This window comes from Colletotrichum graminicola (genome assembly GCF_000149035.1).
Source record: "Colletotrichum graminicola M1.001 genomic scaffold supercont1.47, whole genome shotgun sequence".
NCBI lineage: Eukaryota > Fungi > Ascomycota > Sordariomycetes > Glomerellales > Glomerellaceae > Colletotrichum > Colletotrichum graminicola.
In genome coordinates this window covers 35123-45366 of record NW_007361051.1, presented here as the reverse complement: position 1 = coordinate 45366, position 10244 = coordinate 35123, and positions in this window count along the sequence as shown.

Here is a 10244-nt window from a genome sequence, read left to right as displayed (position 1 = left end):
TACTCGAAGAAGCATCGGCTCGATCAAGGACAACCCAATCTTTCAAATCGCCTGACACATGCGGGAACGAAGAAGCGACGAATGATGCTGTGAGGGGGGGGGGGGGGCCGTGGGTCGATGAAAGCTGAAGGTGGCTGGTGCCCACCAAAAGGGCTTTGTTACTCCGTGCGTTTGAAATCGGTTCAAGGTTTGTTTCGATCTCGGTCGTGACGGCGGCTCGCGTCCTTGACGAGGGTAGATCGGACGGTGTTTCCGCTAAATTGACATCTTGACCTATGCCTTTCAGCGAGCGAAGTGAAGCTCAGCAATTGCCGCGTGCCACTTGGCGGTGTAAGGTCGCGTCCGAACTTTTGAAGCATCGGACGTCTGGCCGGAACCAGCACCTAATCTTCAGCTCAAGGGCATAAATACAACCGGCACTGTACAATAGTTATAGAGGAGTCGCGGAACACGCGAAAGGAGTTGTGGACAACGGAAATCCTGAGGCGATGTGCGGTTGCGATGCGGGCAAGGAGTACGAGCCCCCACCACGGCGCAAGCAGCAGGCATCAAGCGTGTGCGGGTCCTGAAGATCTCTGACGACTCGTGTGGGGAACATCGAGTTCACGCTCCCCTTGGTGCTGCTGTGGTACTACGGCGGAATGGAACGACGAGAGCAGAAGGTGTTGCGTCGGATCCGTTGGTTTCGGGCCTGCAGTCTACCGCCGAAAGGAGGGGGGGTTTGATGTGGAAGAGCCACCTCAAGCAATCAACGAGAACGTCGTCTCAGATGAATCATCCGCTTGATTGTTCCCTGCGAAAATCCCGAATCTGCAGCGGGCTCTGCAGCGGTATGGAGGGTCTCAGGTCCTCTTTGGGGGACTAAGCATGGAGACGCAAGGAGGCCGAACAGCGAACCATGGTTAAGAGTCCTGCTGAGCAGGAATGAGGGATAGAACCCCACAGGTCAAGTCCAGTCACAAAATGCCCCAAGGGCAAGGAAGGTGAGTCGCAAACGAATCGAATGCGCACCAATGAATCCACGAGGGCTGCATCATGCGATTGTTGGTGGGGGTCGTGTACTATGTAAAGTACCCTCAAGTACTCCGTACTTGCAATTGCTATACAAACCTCCACGCTAAGAGTTCTGAAGTTAGGCTGTCTTATTCATGACAGGCATAGCCCAGGGTACTGCCACTGGACCATGGATCTAGGGTTGACGACAGTAAAAGTGGTGTTCCATCGTGTAAGATGGGATAGTGTAGTTCCGCTTGCGAGTCTGACTGAGGTGAGGGCTGTCCAACAGCTTGCGTATGTGTTCTGTGTTTGGCAGTCTTCTTTTGGTCCATATAGGGACACAGGAGGCAATGATGATTATGTGAGCCCTGCGGGATGATGGATCAATAACAGAGGTACAGATGCAAAGCGGTCTCTCGTTAGGTCGCATAGGTACACAATAGTGACCATACACGGTGGGAAAAAGACACCAGAAAGGTACCATGCTCGGTACTCGACACATCATGAGGTTGCTGATAAAATCATACATCTACCCTTATTGCTCACTAATTTATAGAGGTTACTGAATAGAGGTACAATAAGCCCCTGGCGTGAGCTGACTAGCTTTAACTGCTGCATCTAACCATCCTCCCATCTTAACAATCCCTACATTCAAGATGACGACCTCAGCTGGAACAGCCCTCCTGGCTAACTATACCCCTATCGAGATCAACATTTGTAGTTACAATCAATCCCTAACAATTTATCCAAGACCAGCTAGGTAGAACAGTATATGCGCCTTCCATCGCCTGCAGCTCCATAGGCTGCTAAGTTTTTTTATCCTCGACGTCTTGCTAGGGCATAAAGATCTAGCAGTCATCATGTGCCTGATAGCAGCCTTCTGATACTAGGACGATCTTGGAAGAACCCGGAACAGGGCCTAGATATAAGAAGCTTGCAAAACCTTTGCAACAATATACTTGAAGCTCAAGCGTGGCCAACAACTAAGGCCAGGGGAGATACTAGAAGTTGAGGGGTGCACAGTTCGGTAGGGGGTATTTCAACTTCGGGGGGGGGTATCCGGCCTGTGGGGCAAAAGTTCGGAAGGGGGTTAAAACCCTAGTCACAGTGTAAATTAAAAAAAGGTAACTAAAATAATCCTAGCATATACTCAGCATATCCTTTAAAATATAGCGCTTACCTTCTATAACTATAGAAGACTTAGTAAGAACTAAAGTAGCTAAGTCTTCTATAGTTATAGAAGGTGAGTGCTATATTCTAAAGGATATGTTAAGCATATGCTAAGTCTATACCTTAGAATATAGTACTTACCTCTTATAACTATAGAGGATTTAGTAAAAACTAAAATAACTAAGTCCTCTATAGTTATAGAAGGTAAGTGCTATATTATAAAGGATATGCTGAGCATATGCTGAGTCTATACCTAGGACTCTTGCACTCTTCACACTCTACGCTAAGCCTAAATAAGCCTACGGAGGTCTTTTTACCCTCCCCCGAACTTCGATCCACTGGCCGGATACCCCCCCCCCGAAGCTGGAATACCCCCTACCGAACTGGATCCCCGAAGTTGAGCAGCTAGGAAAAGCGGCATTTGAGTCCTATCGGCAGGTCGGCAGGACATCCTGTGCGCCATCTCGACAATACAGATGGTTTGATTGGATAGGAGAAGGCAGTGCAAGGGGCAAGGGTAGAAAGTAATACCATGAAGGTACCATGAATCAAGACAATTTCCAAGTCCACTGTGCCGCCCCCCCGAAGAGGGATAAATCAATAACATTTGCTGCGGGTTGGGTGCACAAACGGCCCCTCGTTGCACCAACTGTAACGCTGGCTGGCCCTGCAGCTTAGCCTTGGAACGCCACGGTTGTAGTAATATCGGAGAAAGCACAAAATTGGAAAGCGAAACTTGGAGCAAGCAAAGTAATCAACTATGATCCATACCGAGCGATGTTCAGGTTGACAGGCGAACGGACGGGCGGGTACGCTAATGGTGATCCAATACTTGTGGAGACCAGCCGTTGACGGCACGCACCGTCTCGAAAGTCAAAATGGTGAAGGGGAATAGCCAGATCGAACGACGGGCCAAACCTCCCCCCCGGACGGTCGGACTCACTGTTTGTCGGGGGGGTGCTAGGACGTTGGTTGGCACGGATCCCCTTCTCCCGTCACGTTAACGGTCAACAAGAAAATGCAATGGTCAACTTGACGAACCGCTGGTCACTGTCCCTAACCACAATCAGGGATGATGCGATTGGCGTCGCTTCATTATGCCTCGGCGCAGTTCACCTCTTGTAATAGAAAGGGACATGAAATATATGACGAGAGGCTGTGGAGCGCAGAGTTGGGAGGGCGATATGTGGTTTCAACCCACGTCGTCCCTGAGAAGCCCGCCACCAATATGAGATGGACATCATGAGGATGAGCCTTTGGCTTTCAGTCGAAGTCGAGCATGCCTTGCCGGGCATGGACTCCGACGCGCTGGAATGCCATGTTGGGCAACCCGACAGCACGCTATCGGGTTACCACTGGGCGGGGGATGCCTGGAGGCCAGTCAAGTGGCCCTCCTCCAGCAAGAGCTGCATGCATGTCTCAGCCACAAGTCTCATCCCCAAGACGAATAAGTAAATACTGCACGCCCTCTGTCCCAGCGCCAGATGTGGCGCTGGGACGCTGGTATATATACGGAGTATATATACATATATATATATATATATACTTAGCGGACCTCGATCGTAGTAGTTCGGGATGTAATTTGGGATCTTGAGCGTCGGGAGATGCATAGACCTTCACAATATTATTCCAACTGTGGTTGATTATGAAGATGGCTGCGGCTGCGAACCAGGTCTGAATATCGGAAAGATTCAATACCACATTCGATTGCTATAACCTCCGGCCAAATATGTTGCTCGCAAATGATGATAAGCTTACAGGCCCAGTCGGCTCAGCGCCATACCTGTTGATCACTCTGGGAGCAACCCCTAGGCGGCGCGTAGAGCTATGTGACGCTTGTGAGCATGACCCGTCCTGGAACGGGGGGGGGGCGGTCCATGAGTTGCAGTTGTTAGGCTGTGGAATACGGGCCCTATGTTCGCAACCGCGACGGGCATTTATTAGCTTCGCAAGCAGAAACGACTAGCGGGGGGGTCTAGTGGATGGGAAACGAATGTCGTCGAGCCTTATCCCATGGCCAGGGGCATTGGGGTTCTCGCTCCTCGCAGCTTGGTCAACGAGGACGGCTGCGACGCACCAACGTGTCGGAAAACGGCACTCACGGAAATTCTAGTGATCACGCTCAGTATACGGATGCAATGGAATGCTTATGGATATTTGTCAGATTGGTCCCAACAGTCGATATGCGAGCAAACTTCAATAACACCAGCGTGGGGGGAGCCGGATAGGGGCTCAAGCTCAGGGAGCACCACTACGGATAAGACCCCTCCCCGCTTGGACTCCAGAACAAACGGCTCGGCGCATCATGCCGTCCAACGTGAGCGTTTTTGCCGATAGCGGATAGTATCCGTACACTGGCACTGCTTGGACCGCCGCCTCAATTATCGAGACCAACGAGTCGCAAGACATGCCAAGTTTGGCTTCACTTGACACAGGCGAAGATGGGGTTTACCTATCCACTATAGACGGTATGCTAGATTTCATTTCCTGCGCAACTCTGGGGAAGGCCAACCTCAACCTTGGTCAAGATCCATGGCACAACAGTGGTCTTTCTGGTAGCTAGGTAATCAGTGAGTGGATCACCAAAAGCAACGCGCCAGAGTCAAGCCGTGTAACGCCGTCGCAAGCAGGCCTGTCCTCCCCCCGAACGAAGACTTCGGGTGGAAAGTAAACAGCACGAGGCTGTTGCCGGCTTGAGCGGGCAATGTATTCACAATAATCATGTATCGTTAAGATGGTCGACTGGGTAAGGCATCCCAGGCTTGGTGACCTGAGCAACCGTGGAAGTGACTAATCGTATTGCTGGCTGAATATGGTTCCCAAAGAGACCGAGATCTGCCGGATCGGCAACAGGCGGCAAAAGGCGAGCCAGGCGGTTCGGATCGGAGTACATGAGGCAATGGCGCTGCTTCTGCTGGAGGCTTGCAGAATTGCAGCCAAAGACGTCTGGACGCTGTCATAATCCGCCGAGGCTTGAAACTGTGGCAACCTCGTGAAGAGCGGGTTCAGTCCGAGTTTGAAACCCAACTTCAACGGCTGGTGTTACCCATCGTCAACAATATTCGTGCATGCATGGAGGGGGCCATTGGCGGATTCATGCGATCCTACCCCCCAACATGACACAAGACTCATCCGGTCCGACATTTGCCGGAAGTATTCCTAGACGCAGTCAGTCTCTCCGTCTTGGGAGCATAGAGACTTGGACGATGGCCGTCGATCAAAACGGGAGCCGAGGACGAAAGCGAGGCGTGAAGGAAGCAGACAATGACGTAAAAAAGGAACGGGACACTCGGCATGTTGTCTGGGCGGGCTCCGGGTCCGAAGGATACCTATGCAAAGTCCATCGGTTTGACAACGACAACGGGGGACGGGCGGACGGATGGAGGGACGGTAGTGTGTGTGTGTGTGTGTGTGTGTGTGTAGTGGTCGACGCCTTTCGAATGGATAGCTCGAATGGGCAACTAGCGGAGATGGATGGATGGATGAGTGGTACTTGGAGTGTACACGAACACGTGTGGCAGGCAGGCAGACAGACGTCTCTCGTATGGGGAGGAAGGAGGGGGGGTCTATGCCACGATTTCCGAGCACGGCGGTTCTACCTAGGTACCTAGTGCAAGGAAGGGTCAGACAGCCTAAGAGCAGCAGGTAGGAATACGGGGCGAAATATTGATCAAAGATGCAAGATTTGAGAAGGCTCGCCGTGTCTCTGTTCTCGGAGAGTCAGGTACGGAACGGAGTGTTCTCCGTCGGGGCAAGACCCGAAAGCAGGTAGCCTAGGGCAGGAACTGTCAGGGCTGACTCAATAGAATACCACGATAGTTAGGTACGTATATGTACCGCACCTACCTCAACCGTCGAGGTGGGTAGGTTCTTGTCATTTGGACCAGTTTTGCGTACCTACCTATTTACGATGTACGAATACGGATACTTAGCTCGGGAAAAAGGGAAGGCAGGATAGATGAACAAGTGAAGTACCTAGTTGCCTAGGTATGGGATGGGAGAGAACGGAACCAAGGGTACTAAGGGTAGGCAGGTGGCAGGGTAGTGTGGGTCACTGACAGGCAAGACGGGGCAGGCAGGACCAGGTAAGCAGGCAGGCAGGTAGCGGCATCTCCACAGTACAGTGCGCAGGGGGCACTCCCTTCCCTTCCTCGGGCTTAGCGGCTTATCTGTTGCTGGCTGTCAGCGGGCCCCCCCACTCTCTACAGCGGCTGACAGTGGGTCGTATGCTATTAAAGCGTCCAAAAAGTTTAATGATGTGGACTAAGGTAGGTAGCAGCCGAGCCCGTTGGGCGCACAGTGCACCGTGGAACGGTCACTGGCATCGACGGAAAGGCTTGACGTCGTCCCTGCCTTGCTTGACAGGACGGGATCACGCACGTTAAGATGGTGCGCAATCAAGTAGGTCCTGCTGCCTCTCTCATGTGCCACTGCCGCAAAGTTGCAGATCGCTTGGGTACTAATTACCTGGGCGACCAACCCGTTGGTAGGTAATGTACCTGCCGGTAACCACGGCACATGTGGGCCGACAGGAAGGGCTGTTCATCAAGGTTCCTTCCTTCATTCCTTCCATCTTTTTTTTTCTCTATTTCCTGCTGTGCTGTGCTGCTTGGGACGCACAGTCCGTCAGTCGGTTGGTTGGTTGGTTGGTTAGTGGGCGGGCAGGCATGTGGAAGGTGTGGACACGATGCACCTCCCCCGCTGTCTGGGATGATGAGGAAGCAAGCGAGGAAGGAAGGCATGTATCATGAGAATGGAAGTTTGGTGGAAGGATCGAGAGTGAATGGGCCAAGGTGGGACGCGAGAGCGAGAGCGAGAGAGAGAGAGAGAGAGAGAGAGAGAGAGAGACAAGGAGAGAAACACAGAGTGAAATCCCTTGCCCGTCGCCCATGTTTCCTCGTTGCCTCACTCAAGCCAAGACGCATTGCGGTACACCGCGATGGAACATGCCGAATCAAGCCCCCCATTCGCTATCCTCTCTCTGCTTCTCCCTCGGGAACAGACCGGGTGACAGTCCAAGGCGCCACTCACTGTATGTACCAGAGCAGCAGCGATTCGGATCATTGACCGGTCACTAGGCTTCGGAGGTGCAGCACAGCGCAGAGCATCGATCCGCTAGGGCAGGGCAGGTCAGTCATTCATGCCAGTGGCCTCTCCTGAACTGTCTTTTTGCAACTAACTATGCAGGTCAGCCCGTCGTGTCGTCCGAGCTCGCTCACTCCAGTATTGACAGCCACCGCCGCCCAACACGGCGGCATATGCTAGATCCTCGCCCTAATCGAACTGACCGCCGCCCGACAGGTCGACCCCCCCCCCCCCCCCCGCAAACCGTATCAAGCCGGCTTCTCTCCATCGGCCGCCCAAACATGTGAGGCGAGAGGAGGGAGGGATACGAGACGCCGCTCTGCTAGTAGTCCGTCAAAACATGCCGTGGTAGCGTCATACCGGCGGCGGCGGCGACGACGACGACGACGACAACAACAACGATGACGACCATGTCAATGACTCCCAGTCCCAAGCCCCGGCCCGCTCGCACGAGAGGCACTGCAAATGCAGCCCAGCCCAGCGCACCGCCTTCGCATTGCAGACAACTCGGCACGACGCGGTGACAGCGTAGTGGGAAAGGTGGAAGAAGCAACAAAAAGCAGAGAATCCATCCCGGCAAAGTTTCAGGTTTCATTGAGGCGAATCCTGCCCTCAACTCAACCAGTCAGATGGGAATTGCTCTCATCGCGATGCACCACTCACTCCCTCACCTTACCTACGCAGCGCGCAACTCCACCATGCCGGCCATGTGTCTCTGCCCAAAGGTTTGAATCAGTCCTGCAGAGACCAGGTACTTGCGACACTTACTCCAACTAAATCCCCTAGGTGCTCGCCCTGCCGTGGTTGGTCCCTACCATGCTTCGTAGGAAGGGTCAGATCATCGCCCTCACGAACCCCCCCTCCCCTTCCGATTTCCCTTTTTTCCCTCTTCTCCCTCATTTCATGTGCGACGCGGCAGTTGGCACGACGAGGCAGGAAAAACACATGTCTACGGACGCTGCGGCTCGAGGTCCACCGCCCGTCCAGCGCACACCCTATGCGGCACCATCCCACCCACCCATCGTCCAACTTTTTCACTCGCAACACCAGCCTGGCCAGGTACATGGATTGGCTTGTGCTAATTCGCCGAGAGGTTGCTGTCCGTCTCTTGACTAAGGTCAGAATCAAACCTAGAGGCAGCCGTTTCTCCCAATGTAGCCTCCTGCATATGCACTGACAGGCCTAATAAGCAAGACCCCCTCTGTCCCTCTACCCACCATGATATCATGGTACAGTCGACCTCCGTGGGCGCACCGCTGTTCCAACGGCCAAGACCAAGTACCGACCAACGTTGACTCGCCGTCTGCCCCCCTCCCCAAAAACGGAGGCCGTGTATGGGGCAAGCCGAACTACCGTGAGCCGAACCGTTTGATTGGTGACTCGTCCATTCGAGCATGAGCAACAACCATTCATGGACAAAGGACGATGCGATGGCGCTGAAGCCCCGTTGCCCATCTCCGGGTTCCGCCATAACTCCCCTCCTGTCCTCCACACTATTCTCGACAAAATACGACGCGATTTCCCATCATCCTTGTCTGTCTGGCACAGTCCCGGCCTGGCCTCTTTACCTACAGTACACTCGCTCATTTGAAAGACGACGCCGCACCACCAGTCCATCCGCCTACCCCTGCGCGTTGGCGCAACAGCTTCATTCTGCTCCTGGCCACAGGCCCGTCCGCTTTTGCCCGGAGCACGACTCATGAGTCGCCGCCGGGCGATCGGCCGCTTGCTCATCTCTGCGTTTGGTCATCGTCGATTCTGACGAACACGGGCCTTTCACTGTCCAGTCCTCTCACCAAGCCATCTTTCTTACTCCCACCCTACGGTTGGAGTGCTCACATTTCCGTCGTGGTGTAGTCTCCACGCCGCGACACTGTTATCAAGCGCGGCTTGCTTTCGAGGGTGTGCGCACAGTCCATACGTTTTTTTTTTTCCCTTCCTTTTCTTTCCAAGTTGGCCCTTGTTAATACATCACCACCGAAAATCCTACGATGGCGAATTAGAATACTCTAAGCCATCGTGGGGATGCTGTCCTGCGCGGTTAGTGACTTTCAGTACTTGAGAGTACTTCACTTGGACGGGCAGGGGTGTTCGGCCACACTACGCTAGCAGCGACCAGGGCTGATGGGTAGGGCCCCAGAAGAGTCAAGGGGTGTGGAGGAGGAGGAAGACGAGGAGGACCAGGGAAGATGGATGTGTGTGTGTGTGTAAGAACAAGAAAGAGAGAGAGAGAGAGAGAGACAGAGAGAGGAGCAAACAGGGACAACGGCAAGATGCACCACACATACCGAGTACTCAGCGTCTTTGCCCGGTCTGGTCTGGTCTGGTCTGGTCTGGTCTGTCTTCCGCTGGTCTCCTCATTCGTAACTGCCATGGTGAAAAAAAATCAAACTGACCGCACCATCACCAAGAGTGGATAGACAATGCCGAGAAGAGACAAAACCCACATGCCATCCACCATGGACGGCAGCCCAGCGGACAGCAACTCCGTCGTGGCCCTGCTCTTATTTTTCGATATACGACAGCTACCGGGCTCTATCTTCGCCATCGTCTGGCCCACGGTACGGATACACCCACGGCACACCACGGGAAACCCACGGTGTTACTACTAGGTGCTGTGTTCTCTGGGGGCGGAGGTGCGAGAGGAGGCCCCGACCTTACCAGCATCAAGCATGCCTCTCTCTATCTCTCTCATCTGGTCTTGGCATACTCGGTACGACGTGAGACCTTAACTCGCATCCCATCCATCCCACACAGCCATCCGTCCGTATCCGCCCCATGCACCGCCCATGATCGTATGGGAAACCAGACTCCCCCCATTTGCAAGTAGGTAGTGTTCCCTCCCATGTACACCTTGCATGTGGGGAGCTACACTAAGATGCTAGGGGACCTCTTAGTGCATGCACATGGGAAGAGCATCGATTCTCTGCACGTCTTCGCTCGCTCTCGCCTCTAAACCTTGTCGATGTCCCGACGTCCTGCCCACTGGCAGC